Source organism: Rhea americana, unplaced genomic scaffold (assembly GCF_003343005.1).
Source record: "Rhea americana isolate MKP2758 unplaced genomic scaffold, rheAme1 scaffold_125, whole genome shotgun sequence".
NCBI lineage: Eukaryota > Metazoa > Chordata > Aves > Rheiformes > Rheidae > Rhea > Rhea americana.
In genome coordinates, this window is record NW_028185317.1 from 1,275,278 (window position 1) to 1,291,540 (window position 16,263).

The window sequence follows — 16,263 nt, forward strand, 5'->3', positions numbered from 1 at the left end:
GGCTCGCCGAGATTCCTCGGGCGCGCTCCCACGCGCGCCGCGCCGCGCCGGGCTTCGCCGCGGGCCGGAGCGCCGAGCGGCTGCGGGCGGTCTCTCCCCGGGGACGTGCCGCAACCCCGGGACCCCCATGTCCATGCGGAACAGGGAGCCGCTTGAGAGTAGGACTGCGGGCAGCTTTTCTTGTGTCCTCACTTTTTTCTCCTTCCCTCCCCCGCCTGGAAAATCCCGCATGCAGACCAGTTAACTACCTTTTAGGTAAACTGTTAACTACCTTTCAGGCAAATGTAGACATGTGAAAGCTGGCACTGCTGGCATTGTTTCCAAAAACAGAAGCTGCTTGTCGTTGCTTTAAATGTAAAAGACCTTCATATTGGGCTCCTTTCTGCTTAACTGCATGAAAGAGCCCTATTCAAATTTTAAAAGGGCTTGTGYGCACATACATAGTGGAGGGGAGAAAGGTGGGAGATTGCAAGTCAAAACATCTCAATCATTTTTTAATGAACACTCAAGTTTAGGGGTTCTTTTTTAGTTACGTCTTAAGATGAAAGGTAACTACACTTAACAATGAAAACARCTGGAATGAATTTTCATGAAAATTTTAAGTGAAAGATTTGGGATTTAAGAATACATTTAATTCAACTCTAGATTCAGTTTGTTTTGTATTAAGAAAAGAAAAAAAAAGAAATCTTGTTTTGCAACAACCTGAAACACTGTCTCCTTTACTTCTTTTCTAATTGGCTATTTACACATTCCTTCTCTGGCACCTTAAATGGCAAAACCTTCCCATCCAATCTGGATTGAGGTTTATTAGGCATCTGTGTTTAAAAAATTAAAATCTGGAATTAAATATGTTGTTAAATTGAGGCTGTGCAGATGCTTTCCTGAAAGAACAAGTATACAGCAGAGTCTTGTATAAYCCRTTCTCAGGCTGCCTAAAATAGGTTATGTTGGGCATTTTAGACAGAGTCCTGAAGACAATTGTCAGTTTGATTTAAGATAAGTGAATGAGTTTATTAATTGCTTTTCCAACAGCATTTTAATTCAAAATAGAAGAAAAAAGTTGAGGAAGAAGAAAATAATTGTTTTCATTTTAGGTGGGAGGATTTAGAACTTACCATAATGAATTACCTTGCAACAAAGGTAATTATTCTAAGTAAGTTGGCTGGGGAATTGAAAATTGCATTAGAGCATTGGTGACTTCCCTCTTGTGTCTCTCGTCATTCCTTCCAGTCACAAAATGAAGCACAACATAAAGAACAGAGAGAGAGAGAGACATAGCTCCAAAAGATTTTATCAGACGAGTCACAACAACCTTAATAACCCCTTACTCCTTTCTGGCAGGAAACAGCTTACCTTTAGCAGGTATGGGCTACCTGTCTTTGCGCTCTTTTAGTTCACATACCCCCATTGCAAAGAAATGGGGAAATAAACCAGTAATTGCCATTTCTCCCGGCCTGAAAGAGGAAGCAGGCAGACATTTACTAAGTATTCCTGACCAATAATCTCTGCAAACGACATCACAATTAGTTGCCATGGCGATGCCGAGTACACCAGGAGAGCGGTTCAGGTGGGAAATAAGTAACCAAGGAATTTTTAAGAATGAGCAGACTGTTTTCACATGTCCCTTGTGCTAAATAAATCAATAATGGACAGAGAAAAACTGAAGCAAAATAATTTCAAAATCCATTCCTCCAGCCCCGAGGGAAGCAGCCCCCCCCCCCCCCCCCCCCCCCCCCCCCCCCCCCCGGGCACAGCCTTCCCCGGCAGCACTGGCATCTCTGCAGTGTTTTGTATCTTCTAGTGTTTGCAGACTCCTTTAGCAATGCACGCAGCATGTCCAACATTACACAGTTGTAAAGCAGTAGCAGCTTTTGTACCTATGCAGGAAAGTTACTGGTACACTCAAATTTAAACCTATAATGAACATTGATATTTTGCATTTAGTATTTCAGGTGATTTTTTTTTTCTTTGTGAGAGAAGAAAGGAAAAAAGATACTAGAAACTATTCTCAAATCATCCTTGTATGCTGCACTGTCTCTTTATTTTAGGGGTCTCCTTCACCTCTAACCAGACCAGTGGAGACCAGTCTGGCACTTATCAATGCTGGTGCATCCTAAGAATGAAGGAAAACAAAGCTGTGTGAGCATGCTGGCCAGTGTGAGTGCCGGCTGCTGTGGGTAGTAATTACAAGTTTAAGATACGAAATGTCAATAATAAGCATYCAAAGGTCACTCTGTGCCCCTTTATCACAGATGGAAATGGTATGTACATGCCTGACACACCAGTATAGCTGTATGCTTATATGCTGAGTAAATATCCACTTTAACTTCATGTTTTTATTGTTTCTCCCTGCACTGGAATTTCTCAGTGGACAAACAGACACAGAGAAAATCAAATACTTCTAGTGTGGGAAAGGCATCAAGGCTCAGGGAGAAGTTTCATTCATCAAAGTTTAGCAATGTGCACATCAGCTGGGTGAAGAAATGGAAGCCAGTCTGCAAGAACAGGAAAACACACTTCCACTGTCACCCCTGCGAYGAAGAACGTCCATCCAGTCAAAGCTGCTCGGACACAAAACCCTGCTTTTCCAACTCAGACCAAGTACGGAAAGCTGTGATTCCAAACAAGGATGATTCGTCAGAAAATTCTGAGTAAAAACCAACAAACTGAGGTTCCCAACCTCAGCTGCACTGATGACTTCTGCCAGCCAGGGCAAGCGTTAGCTGGGCAGGCGCAGCTGAGGAAAAGACTTCCCACCCTTCACTGAAAAACTCAGCCTGGGTGAGCTCTCCTCACACTTGACCAGGAGCTGGAGGTGGAAGAGGAGCTGCTGGGAAATTGTCACCTTGCCCATTCCCACTTGTCAGCCCAGGCAGAGATGGGAATTTGTGTCTTCCCTTCTGCTTTCCTTCTCCCGGCCCAGTGCACTGGCAGGGTTAGCATGGAAAGGCTTCTCCACGCTGCACCCTGGCCACATGCAGTCTTACCCCAACCCTTCCCATGGAAGACACAGGGGGTCCTGGATCAAAAATTTGGAGGCAAGGAGTGACACCGAGACAAGGGGCAGGCCGAGGCCCTGGTGCGAAGCTCTGGGTCTGAGCCTCCTCCAGCTCAGGGCTCACACAGGGGAAGGGCGAAAGGGAGGGTTGGGGGCTGCCCAGACACCTTCCTCCCCAGTCCTTGCCCACCACCCYGGCAGCAACCAGCTGTGGTGCCTTGCCTCGAGCACGGGGAGAGCGTGCATGGGGAGAGAGAGTGCACGGGGAGAGTGTGCGCAGGGAGAGCGTGTGCAGGGAGAGCGTGCGCATGGAGAGTGTGCATGGAGAGAGCGTGCACAGGGAGAGCGTGCACAGGGAGAGTGTGCATGGAGAGCGTGCATGGAGAGCGTGCATGGAGAGAGCGTGCACAGGGAGAGCGTGCATGGGGAGAGCATGCATGGAGAGTGTGCATGGAGAGAGCGTGCATGGAGAGAGCGTGCACGGGGAGAGCGTGCATGGAGAGCGTGCATGGAGAGTGTGCATGGAGAGAGCGTGCACGGGGAGAGCGTGCACAGGGAGAGCGTGCATGGGGAGAGCGTGCACGCCTCAGACGCACCTGCTAGGAGCAATGGCTAAAGTTCACACACTTTGCCACGACTGCAAGAGATCAGAGGGCTCCCGCCGCGCCGGACCGAGCCCTCCCACCTGTCAGGAGGGCTCACACGCTGTACACCAGGGGAAGCAGCGCTTATAAGATCCCATGCCAAGGGCGTGTATGTGCACACAGGCGTGGGGGGCAAGTATAAATACACATGCAGCGCAGACCCGGGTCCAGCTGTAAGAGGCATTCTTCTGTGGCACAGATACACAAACACACACGGAGAGCAGACCGAAACACAGGCACACAGCGTGAGTCCAGCACTGGGCTATGCTCTGGATACAAAAGACATGATGCAGGACTTGGCCAGCACTCCCCTGCTCTGGCAGCAAAGGGCTGTTCTCGCTGCCTTTGATGTGCTGAGGAGGGACAGCTGGCCTACATATTAAATGACGCTGAGTGTCAYGAGTTTCTGGGGATCTCAGCTCCTTCTCAGCCGCTCTTTCTGGCTTTCAAGTGTGCAATGCTGTGCAAGGCTCTCTTTCCAGCTGGGGGGGGTGGTCTCCAAGCCAGTCCAAAGACTTGCTTTGGCGCTTGTCCAGATAAGTTGTATATAGCCAGAGGGTGGCTGTGAGAGAAGAAAGGGTATCATTTAATTGCTACATTCTTCATATGTTTGGGGCCTAGGACTTGCCTTGTGCTGCGGTATCACATGCACACACACATTAGTGCTTCCTGTAGCCATACATCACACCGAGCCTTTCCTGCGTGCGTCAGCTTGTCCCCGCTCCTCTCGCTCTTTCACGCACATGTACTCCGGACTCTTCGCTTTCATCTCCCCCCTCTTTCACCTCCCTTTAAATCTAATCTAAAGTGATAATGCAATTTCTGGGGGTGATCTGGGGGATTCACCCCCACCTACTTCTTTATTATGCCTAATGTGTCTCGTCTCATTCTAAAGGGTCGAGGCAAGAAGGAAATTACCTTACCCGCCTCGGTAAGATCCAGCATCCCCTGTAAGCTGCTCTGCCTTCTGCAGCTCGCTGCCACTCCTCCCGAGCACCCCGTGGCTTGCAGTTTCTTATCAGGTACAATCACACCTTCATGGAGTGATGATCTGCATCACAAAATGTATTCCACAGCCACTTCTTATTTAAATTACCTGAGAAAATTTATAGCAAAAGAGTAATGGGATAAAACAGAGCAAAAGRAAATTTAGGCTGAACACCAGGAAAAACTGCTTAGTCCTGAAGTCTATTCGTCTGTGGGATGGTTCCCCAAGGGAAGTCTTTGAGTTATTTTAAACYTACCTAAATAAAAATTGGTAGGGGATAAACTTCACTTGTCCCAAAGGTATGGGCTACTCTGGGACTTGGCAGATCTTTCCCTAACTGTGTCCTGCGATGAAATGTATGAGATCTCACACGGCTGAATTCATGCAGCCCATTTTTATCCCAGGTTGCTTTGCAGTCCCTGCAGAGAGATTCACGGCCCCTGTTGCTGAACAAAGCTTTTCTGGGGGAAATTACCATGCAGCACGGGGTACAGAGCTGAATTTAGGCCAAATTTCATGACTAATCCAATCCTTTTTAAAAAAACAGAGGATCTTTAAAATACCAGGTCAGGAGATGTGTGGAGCTTTCTGACAGTCCYTGCACCTATGAAACAGCCAGGAAAAGCAGATGCCAGAAAACCAACATTATGCTGCTAAAGCAGAAGATGAAATTAAAAAATGAAGGTGATGTCACGGATCTTCCTTTACTGTGATTTATACCATGATTCTTGCACTCAGACTCCTGGAAACTTGCACCTTCTGCAGATGTTTTGGTTGATTAAAATGATGCAACATATTCACTAGCTATGTAATATGATGTAAATTAAATGTCCATATTATAACTGAAAATCTGCTAGGACCATCTGCAGCCTTAGCAAAGTCTTCATCACCCAGCAGGTTGCATCTCCTCCACTGCRGGACGGCAAGAGTGGGGAGGTGTTAGAAGGCCTAACCTACAGTCCTTTGCTCATTATTCTCAGCTTTCCCAGTGCTTCCAGCCACGGGAAAAGCCACTTCCGAGCTTCTATAGGTGTTGGGAAGGAGGGGAGGGAAGAGGGAAGGTGGTAGCTGGAGGCACTTGAGTCATCAGAGTAAGGAGCGAGCAGGGAAATGCAGCCGCACAAGGCGATCAGGTTCCAGAAGGCACATTTTATGGGGCTGAGACGTCTACTGCATAATGGTCTGTGGAAGGAAGTATTAAAATCTCTAAGCAGTTTTCAGAGACGTGATAATTAAGGTGTTGTAAGCTACAATTGCTGGAAAAAAAAGAAGAAAAAACAAAGGCAAGGAATAAGATTTTTGTCACTTCAGAAGTGGCCACTCATGGATTTGAGGCTAAAAAAAAAGAAAAAGAAAAAGAGAGAGAAAAAGAAAAAGAAAAGGAAGAAAGAAAAAGAAAAAAAGAATCCACGCAATAAAGAGAATATGTAAAAGGAACTGAACAAGGGTCCGGTCAGAGGCTCCAGGGGAAGAATAGGGCCAGAAAGGCGGAGCGCCGAGTGCACAGCCAAAGGCACTGGGAAGTCAGGGAACCTGATTCAGGAAAGCACTTAGCATTGTCCCAAGTCCAGGCATTCACCGCTTTAATCAGGCACTTTAATGGAACTTGAGCACAGGCTTAATGCTTAAGCATCTTCAATAGAGCTGCTCTCTTTCATCAGGACCTCTGGGGAGGAAAGAATATTGGCTTAAATTAATGAGGCCTCAGAAATGGGTGAGAGATACTGAACTCCCCGCTTCACTCCGTCCTCTGCAAGGAGGGAGCTTCGGCGCAGCAGCCCGCAGCGGCCGCCGGTGCCCCCGTGCGCGGCCGGGCCGGGGCCCCGCGGCGGGTCCCAGTCCCCCGTTTCRCACATTGCAAACAGATTGATTTTGTGAGTGATGCACTAGGGCAAGGGGAAAGGCGGGAAGAGCAGCGCGAGGGAACCACCGGCTGCCGAGCAGGGCTGCGAGGGATGCTGACCGCGGGCGCCCCGCCGGCGTCTCCCGCACGCAGCCAAGCGAATGTTGAGGGAAGAGAGAATGGTGCAGAGTATCTCAGAGTTCACGAAACACGAGTTACAGTGACATCAGTTTACAAACAAGAAGGCCCTGCCAGGAACGGATTGTCTTGCTTTCCTAAAGATTAGTGTCAATGGGTGCGAAATGGCAAGGAGCTATTTTTAGCTCTTTGAAAAACACTGCAGAAAACGCGCTGAAAATTACTCAAATTGGCTGGAACACAAGCAGTCCTTTGCTGAATGGAAATATATATAAATAGTGACATCGTAGGCATATCTGTATATAAAGTGACAGCCTCTCCGTTGTAGCAGAGCTCRCCGAGGGAGGCTAGGAGGTGGGATAGGCGCGTCTCGCGGGGCGCTGCAGAGGTCATTCATTAACATCTTCCTTAATGACCTGGCAGAACGCGTAAACAGCATGTTAATGACCTGGCAGAGAAGATGAGCAGCTTGTCAATGAAATTCCCAAGGAAACCACGACGTGAGCCCATTTCCACAGTCCGGGAGACACGAAAGGAGCCTAAATGGCTGGAAACCTGCATAAGAAACTTAATGATTTTGTTAGGAAAAGTCCAGTCTAACCTATCCGGGGCAAAGCGATTAAAAACTTGTCCAGGTGGGGAGCGAAGCGTAGGAGATGGCTGCAGCAAGAGCGCCGGCAGGAAGGAGGGTCGCTCACCCGCTGCAAGACGGAAAAGCCCCGTCCAAAGGAGCAGGAGCTGGAGGAATAACAYGCGAAAGACGTTCAAAGACACGGACCCGCCTGCCGTCGGCCAGCAGCGCCCAGAGGAAGTCACGGCACCGAGCAAACGCTCCGCAAGGCTTCAGCACCGGAGGACGACCCACCGAGGGCGACGGCCACGAGAGCGCGGGCGGAGGCGGCCGGCCGGCGGGGCCCGGCCTTTCCCACCTCCGCGCCGGAGGAGAGCCCGGAGCACGCCTGCGCGCCCGGGACGCCCGGGGCCGCTCGCGGGGATGAGCTCAGAGCTGGCGCGCTCCCGCCGGGATTTCCGTCGGAGGCTCCAGAGAGTCTGTGCGCACTCGGCACGCTCCGGGGCCGGCTGCCGCCCCGCCGCCGCCGCCGAACCCCCCGCGGCAAAGACGCAGCCTCGCTCGCTGCCTCCCCGCGGCGTTCGCGGGGCCACGCTGCTCCTCCGCGCGCGCCGGGAGGCACCGGCCGGCAGCGCCGCGCGCGGGAGGGGACGAGGCAGAGCAGGAAGCAGGAAAAARGACATTTTATCTCAGCGATCACAGAAGGGATAAACTGACTCCACGAGGAGCTGCACAGCAGCATTTCTTTTGTGGGGTTGGTAATTTGTGACACTGAACATCACTGGAAGTATCTTAATTACCGTTTATTTTGATGGCTGTGTAGGTTTGGGGTGACGTGTCCCTGCGTCTGGAATGGGGAAGGGGGGCAGGCTGGCGAGAAAAAAGCAGGTTTTCTTGACTTGCTGCCCAGAACCACAAAAATGTCTTTTAAAGAATCACTCGCTCGCCCTAACAAGCTCCTCAGGAGAGGAGAAGAGCTCATGGAAAGAGGCGATGGAAAGATAGAAAGGCAGAGGATGGGGGTGCGGGGCAGAGACRTGGGAAGGAGACAGACAGACACACACCGAGCCATTTGCATCTTTTATGAGTCTTTGCTTTCGGCGTATTTACAACCTCAGTGCTAACACCCCGGTGGGAAGTCCTGCGGATTACTGCATTTACCCTCCACTTCGCTTTACATCTTTATCGAGCGATCTGCCTGTCTCGCCGCGGCTCCGCCGGGCACCGGCCCCTCGGAGCAGCCCGCGGCCCCTCGGAGCAGCCCGCGGCCCCGGAGCAGGCAGAGGCGCCCCGGAGGGGACGGGGCGGCCGGCGCGGGAGCAGCAGAGCTCTTGGTGTCTTTCTCCTGGAGCAGCTCATCTCCGCGGCGCGGCTGCGGTTCTCCCCCAGCTCGAAAGAGTTGCTACGGCAYTTCTGGGACCAGGCTGGATGCTTTCTGGCAAAACTATGGCTTTTTTCCCCACATTTGCCACAGCGAAAGGGGGAGTCTGAGCCCAATATACGCCCTTCTGAAGCGGGAGAGGCCCTGGCCTGCAAACCTTGGTGCCGGCACGGCAATTTCTGCCTTTCTGCTGGGAAAAAGGGGTTTCTGCCGGGGTCTGCRAGCCCCGCCRGGCGCTGTCGTCCTCGGGCGCCCCRGCACAGCYYGCGCCACATTTAGGCAGCACCGTCACTCCCAAAATCGCTCCGCGACCCCACTCAGCGCTCCGGAGAAGGAGGCAATGGCGCTGTTTCCAGTGCCCTTTTCAGCACGGTCGGTCAGCACGGATGCGATGATCAGTCGACGCGCAGCCGTAGCTCGTCCATTACGCTCCGACCCGCCGCGAGTGCCGAGGGGTGATCAAGGGAAGCTTCCCAAAGGATCTAGCTTCTTTCGGCTCTTGGATTTCCCCCAGATAATCATGATTTTTCTCTGATTTAGACACCCACATGAAAAGAAAAGCTCTGCCAAGAGAAAGCGTAGGGTAATGCTTAGCCCAAGAGGCTGGTTCCTCACTGGGAGGGTATTTTTGTCAGCATTTTGCCGTTTTAACCAGGAGCGCTTGCTCCGCTTGGCTGCAAGGCCCCCAGCATCATTTCCATTCCATAATTGGGCAAGTGTTGCTCTCCATATCAGATCTCCAGTGCAAGCACTGACTAGTGTCTGCAAGTCCGACTGCTCTTAAGTGAATAATAAGGAATATTCAAGGAAAATCTTGTACTTTTTCTCATCTCTTTTCTGCCAGGAAGCTCATTTTTTKGGGATACCTGTGGGAAGCAAAGGCAGCTGAAACACAGGCGGCGCGCAAGCACAGGCAGTTCTTGCATGACTATTCATGGGCAATCTTCAGAGTATTTGCCTAAATGCAAAACAGATTTGGAGGAAAAAATAGGAAACCTGCAGCCTTGCGAAAGGCAGGGCCAGGGGAGCAGCGCGCTGGCCTTTGCTCAGGACTCCTGCCTGCAGCTGCTGCCACGAAGACTAATCACGGGGCAGAAGGAAGTCAYGGCACGAAGGGAAGCTTCTCTGCTACCTCATTCAGCTAATTTATATCGTCCCCCCCCCCCAACGTTATTTAAATCTTGTTCCCTAATAACTCCACACCTAAAGGCAATTGCGGAGTTCGGTGAGCAGCGCCAGCTCCGGCGGTGCTCCGAGAGCACGGCCGGCCRGGACGGCGCGGCGGGGCCACGCGCCCCGGCTTCAGGCACCGCAGCGAAGCGGGCGCAGGCGCGCCGGTGCAAAAGGCACCGAGTCCCCGAGCAGCTGCCGGTCCTTGCTGGAGCCCGACGAAGCAGCTGGAAAAGCAGAAGAAAACAGCAGCTGAGCCTCCACTCGCCCCCAGGGCTCYGGGGAGGGCTTCACCGGGAAGGGGAAGGGGTTGCTCCCGTTTCTGCGCTCGCCTGAGAGCGTCCGAGGCTGCCGGGCGTCGGGGGATCCCCGGCGGGATGCGCGGAGGGACGCGCGGGGCGAGCTCCGTCCAAGGGGCGCCGGGCCGGGCACCCTCCCCGCGTCGCAGCCCTGGGCGCGCTGGGGCTCGGCGCCCTCCCGCCCCGTCCCCAGCCCGCCCCGTCCGCCGGCCTCCCCGCCGCGCCGCGCCGCGCCGGGCACCTCGGGCCGGGGAAGGGGGAGGGAAAGGTGCATAAATTAGCAGGAGGCGATTTCACACGCACGTGCTAGTCGCCCGCCCCACGCGCCGCAGAGCTGATCGCCGAGTGGGGCGGCTTTAGCCGACGAGCGTCAAACAAAGCAGAGACACCGGCCCCCCCCCCCCCCGGCGTCAGCGTCCCCGTAATTAGCAGGGTGCCGGCACGCGCCCGGGAGGAGCCGACGGCAGCGCCCGGCCTGGGAAGGCGCACGGCGAGCAGCTCCGGCCCCGCGGCTGCTCCCGCCGCGCCGCCGGGCGCCCTCGGCCCAGCGCTCCGGCCGCCCCACGGCTGAGTTGTCTCCACCTGGGAGACAACTGCAAAAGCGAAAACAAAGGATTTTTTTACTCAAAAAATGCAGCTTGCAGCTGCAGGTTCTTTTAATCGAAAAATGTATGAAAGGCACGCGGACAAAAGACATTTTTGTAGAAAAGAAGTGCCTGAAAGCTCGATTCTTTGTTGAAAAAAAATCGCTAGAAGTTTTTAAAAGCTCCGCTCAGAGCAGCCAAGGCCCGGCAGACGGTAAGTGAGAGGAGACGGCCCTGCGGCGTGCGCCCAGCGCAGGAGCGGGCGAGCGGGCGAGCGGCCCCCGGGACGTTTTGCTGGCGGCAGCCCTGGCGCAGGAGACGCGGCACCCGCTGCACCTGCAGCCCGTCCGTGAGCCAGGGTCACCGCGGCGTTTGGCCAAAAAACAAGAGCAAACGGAGCTAAGCGCAGGTGCTGGGCTCCTCCCGGGCTCCGGCCGCGCGAGAGGAGGCCGGGCGGCCGGGAGGGAGCCGAGCCGCCGCGTGGCCCCGCGCTCCCCGGCCCGGAGACACGGGGCTCCCGCGGACGAGCCCAGACGGGTGAGGCCTGCTGCTGTCAAAACATTTCAGAAAAATAGTCATAAAGCACAGCCAGGCTTCAAAACAAGTTAAAACAGAGCCGCCAAGGTCTGGTCACCTCATAAACTACAGATAAAGCCCGAAAGGCCTCACGACAGCAGGTTTGATCTTCCTCCCTTCCTGTATCTCTTTCATAAACATCTTTGGGAGCCACAGGAGAAGAATCTTATTGATGAAGTCTGAAAACTAACATCCTATGGGCGCTGGGAAACCCCAGCTAACTATCCCACGCTTCATCTTCGCTGCCCGTGGCAGGGCCAACCTCAGCGGATTCTGCCACCTCTGCAGAATCGTTACGATCCCGGCTGCCAAATCTTCCTGTGTTTACTTTAGACTGATTCCCGGCCTAGCAACTCACTAAAGGCAAGAGAAAAAGACAAAAAGAGACCCTTTAGCTGACCCATTTCTCCATGCTGCCCAGCCAGGGCCAAACGAGCAGGTAACGTTGATGTTGGAGGAAGCATCTCAAGAGCTTTGATGCAGCCTTTTGGGGGCTGCGCCCACACGGGAACAGGGGCTGGGGGGCATGGTGAGGGGGCACCCACGCACCCGGCAGTGCTCACCCCACCACCCTGCAGCAGAGCAGGAGGGCTCGAAAGAGCCCCAGGAAGCCAGAGGAGAGCAACCCAGAGCAGAAGGCGTGCACAGAGAAAGGAGGACGGCGAAGGCAGAAATACAGAATACAGAAGAYCATGGGAGCAGAGGGCACAGAAGCGTCCTGAAGGCATTTCCCTCCGACCCTGGCAGGACTCTGAAACACCTCGCAGAGTGGACGCCCAGCTTCAGGCACGCGAGCCCGAGCGTGCCAGCCGCTGTGCCCGGGCGTGCCAAAGGCTGGGCAGGGGCTGGCTTCACCGGGCAGCTCCTCCCCCGCAGAGGAGCCCGCTCTGACCCGAATGGCAGCTACAGGGGTCTTCAGCCAGTCCTAATGTTACCAGCAGAAATAATTTTCAACCAAAGGAATGGCCTTTTGCACTAAARATATTTATTTTTTTAATGTGGAAAGTGTTCCTCTATCTCCTGCTCTTCCTGTGCTGCTGCTGCTGGAAGGTGTTAGGAGAAGGAGCTTGGCTCCCGGGCGGCCCGGCTCCCTCCGAACGGGGCGAGCTGCATGGCAGGCCGTGAGGAACGCAGCACCTTCCCTGGCATTTCCAGGCCATTTAAGCTCACGAGGCTTCTGGGGACAGAGGCCGGTAAAACCTGCAGCGTGCGTTAGATGCTCTCAGCAAGGGCTTGCAAGGAAAGTTCTTGTGCATTACTTGCTGGTTAAAAATAGCAAGTGAGGCCTGGAGGGAACCAAACCAAACCAAAAAGAAAGGCTGCAGAGTCGCAGCACAGCTGGGCATGGGAGGGCCCTCTGGAGATGTCCGGTCGAACCCCAAGGAGCCCAAGGAACCAGTGCTTTATCGCCGTGGGAGAGGACTATCCACAAGGTCCCACAGGACCCCGGCCACGGACCTCCACGGGTCACCTACGGACACGATCCGGGAAAGGGCGCAGTGCAGCAACGCTGGCAGCTTGTGTGTGCCACCAAGTTATTCAAGCTGTCAAATCCAACGCTGACATTGAAAAATTGCAAAGAAACGTAATGATAGTGTGCAACAGAGCAATAAAATGGCAGATGAACTTCACTACTCGTAATTGCCAAGTAATGCACATCAAAAGCGCTACCCCCAGTGCACGCGCACAGCGATGGGCGCCGTATCAGCAATTACTGCTCTTTAAAGGGATCTTGGAGGCACTGCGGAGAGCGCTTTGAAGACATCCTTTCAACGATTAGTGCGAGTCAAAAAAGGCAAGTGGAATATTAAGAGCTCTTAGAGCTGAAACAGAGAACAAAGGAGAAAATGTCGTTATTCCTCTATCCAGAGCTGTGGAGCTGCTGCATCTTGGCTCCAACTGACCCTTCCCCCCCCMAAAAAAAAAAAGAAAAAAGAAAAGAAAACAGAAGTGAAGGTGCAGAAAATCATAGCAACACTGATGACTGGTTTGGGACAGCATCGGTACAGAGGGAGTTTGGATGGACTAGGAGCCCTCGGCCTGGAAAAGGGAGGGAGGGCAGGAATAGCCGAATATGATAGAGGTTTATAACAGTGTGAACAGGCCAGAAAAAGTGCCAAGCTTTAAAGTAAACCTGCAATTTGTTGCTTTAAACCTGTTGCTTTAAAGCATCCTGCCATGGCCAGTCGGCTTCCGCCCCGAAAGGGGACGAGGGGAGCCAGGAGGCGGCTGCTCTCCGGGGATCCCTCCGGCAGGGCCCCGAAGGCAGGATGCGAGCGAGCAGCGCCGGCCGAGCTCCCCGCCTGGCCCGAGGAGACCCACGGGCGCCGCCGGGACGGACAGGGACCCCGGCCGCTCGCCCCGCTCAGGTGGCGGCTCGGCGCCGGTTCCCGCGCGCCCTCCGGGCCCCCGCAGCGCCTCTTCCCCCCCCGGCCGCTCGGGGAGGGGGCTGAGCCGGAGGCACCTCGCCGCAGCTTAGAGAGGAGCGCGGGGATCTGGATCCCGTTTCGTCCCCAATTCCCCTGATACCCGAGCCCAGGGGAGGAAGGAGGATCCTGCCGGCCCCTCGCAGGACCTAAGCTGGGCTGCCGGCGCACACGAGCCGCGAGCCTGTCCCCGCGCGGCGGCGGCTGCAAGCGGCGCTGCCCGCCTTTCCCCGTCGTTTCCTCCTTCCTCYTTCGTGCAGACAGGGACTTTGCAACCCGGAGAAGAGGCAGCCGTTCGTGGGAGCGGATGTTTAATGAGGCTGAGATTGCATTGCTTTCTAACCTAAACCGAGGACRTTTCCCCTCCAAATCCTGGCTAAGCCCTCGCAGATATTGATTATGGCTTATAGCGCCGGGCCGTCGGGGGCAGCAGCCCYGCGGCAGGGCCCGCGCCCGGCGCCCGCCCGCAGCCCCGTTTGCGGCCGCCGCTCCTTGAGCCACGCACGCCCCTGGCCTAACGCGCTGCCTTAGATGAGATTCGGACCCTCGATCCCTTCACCGACGCTTTCTTCTCATTTCCCCGAAAATGCACCACGGAGCAAACACGCGGGATGCGGCGAGGCCGATCTGGCTGCTCCCGCCCGYGGATGCCGCCCTGGCAGAGGGCCCCGCTCCCAGCGCAGGCGGCTCTCGTCCCACCGCGCGGGCGCACGGATGCAGACACGGGTTTGCTCAGCATCGTGCCGCCCTGCGCCGGGCTTGGTGCCCGGCTCTGATGCAGAGCACACAACGTATGGCATCTTCATCCCATGCACAGAGCTGCTGTTGAGCTCGTCAGACCTCTGAGGGCACTGAAGCACCCTAACGACTCTGAGCAGCCTCACCTGGGGCCTCCACCCAYCCTGCCCATGGCCCTGCGGCTGTATTTAAGCTCAGCCCAGGGCCCTCTCTCCCCTCCCAGGCTGTGCTGCAGGTGTGCATGGCTCCTGGCCCTGGCCCTGTCTCTGGGATGGCTGCAGTGTGAGTACTTGGCTTTTGGACGGACTCCTCAGTTGTAGGCTGTGGTTTATCTCCAGCCCTGGCTGTGCCCTGGCTCTTGGAGGGACTTGGGACCTGTGTCGTAGCCTTGTGTCCAGTCCTCCCTCTGGCCCTGTCTCCTTTTGCTGCTGCTGGAGCTCCCTGGATGGTCCCTGAGCCCGGCCCCGTCGCGGGAGGTGCTGGCGTGGCCGAAGTCCGCGCGCTTTGCCGCGGCTCCGGAGGCTGCAGCGAGCCGCCTCCGCGCCGGAGGAGAGCGGGTTGCGGGAGCGCGGCACGGCGGGGCCGGCCTGGCCCGCTCGCTCTCCCCCTCCCACGCCGGCGGCCGGGGAAACCCTGCTGCGGTCCAGCGCAGCCGCCCTGCTCCCGGCACCTCTTCCCGGTGCTTTCCTGGCGTTCGTCCCAGCTTAGCGCGGGCCAGGCAAGCGGCAGCGCCGCAGCGTTCGAGGCYGCGGCAAATGCAGAGCAGAGTCTGTTTGCGTGCGTCTCGATCCGGGCCCGGCCCCTCACGCCTGCGCGTCTCCTCGGCGCCGGGCTGCTCCCGGGACCTCGGCTCGCGGCGGCTCCCGGAGGAGCTCCAGCCTGGGAGCGGGGCTCTCCGCCGCGCTGCTGGCCGCCCTCCCCGCCGAGGAAGSCCCATTTGCCAGAGGTGCCTTCCTAAGGCCCTCGAGCATTTGGGTTCCCCCGTAATATCGAGCCTGGATTTGTCCCRTGATGGATTTTCCCGAGAAGCCCCTGCAGACGCGCTTTACGCCGGGCAGGGGCATTTTGGCCATTGCTCCGAATTTCTCTGGATTAGCAATCAAGACATCTCTTCTCACTTCGTATGCAGTGGAGGGAGCTTCTGCTAGAGCCATCACCGGTTTCTGCCGCTGTTGGGATGGGGCACGTCTCCCCTGCAGCATTTCCTCAAATCTTTCACTGAGGCATTATTTTTTTTAGGGACCACAAGCTTAATGAAAGTGTTATTCGTTATGATGTTAACACCTAGCAATGCCTCGAGGAGCTCTGAGTCCTCTCTGGAAAACCATGGGAGCAGAAGGCCAAGCAGTTTCCACGCTGGCTTGCGGGTACCCGAGAGGCGCTGTAAAAACTGCGGGCGCCGGGGCTCGCCGAGCCCTGCGCGGTGCCGCCGCCGGCCGCGAGGGCCGACGCGGACCGGGGCTCCGGCCAGCTTCGCCCTGACGTACGGCCCCGGAGGCAATCGAGCCTCGAGGAAACATTCCCCCCCTCCCCAGCCCGCCGAAATGCCCAGTTTCCTCCTTCCTTGCAGCCACCCRAGCGGGTCGTTTTCCGCTGCGCCCGCACGGACAGGTCCTCGCCGCGCAGGACCGTCCCCTCGAACCGGGCGGGCGGGAAGCCAGAGCTCGAAGGAGTGAAGCAAGAGCAGCTCGGGGGAGGAGTTGAGGGCAATTAAAAGATACTGTCCCAATATTTTCCTAAGCTTTTGTTTCAGTTAKGACTGCCATTTATTTTTAAGTGTTTTTCTACAATTAGCTTAAATTTCAGGACATCTGAAGCAGAAAARCTAAACATTCGCTCATTTGGGGAGTTTTTCCCTTTTTTGCGGTGAAAGAAAAATCAGTGCTGATCTGTTCACAACAAAGTTG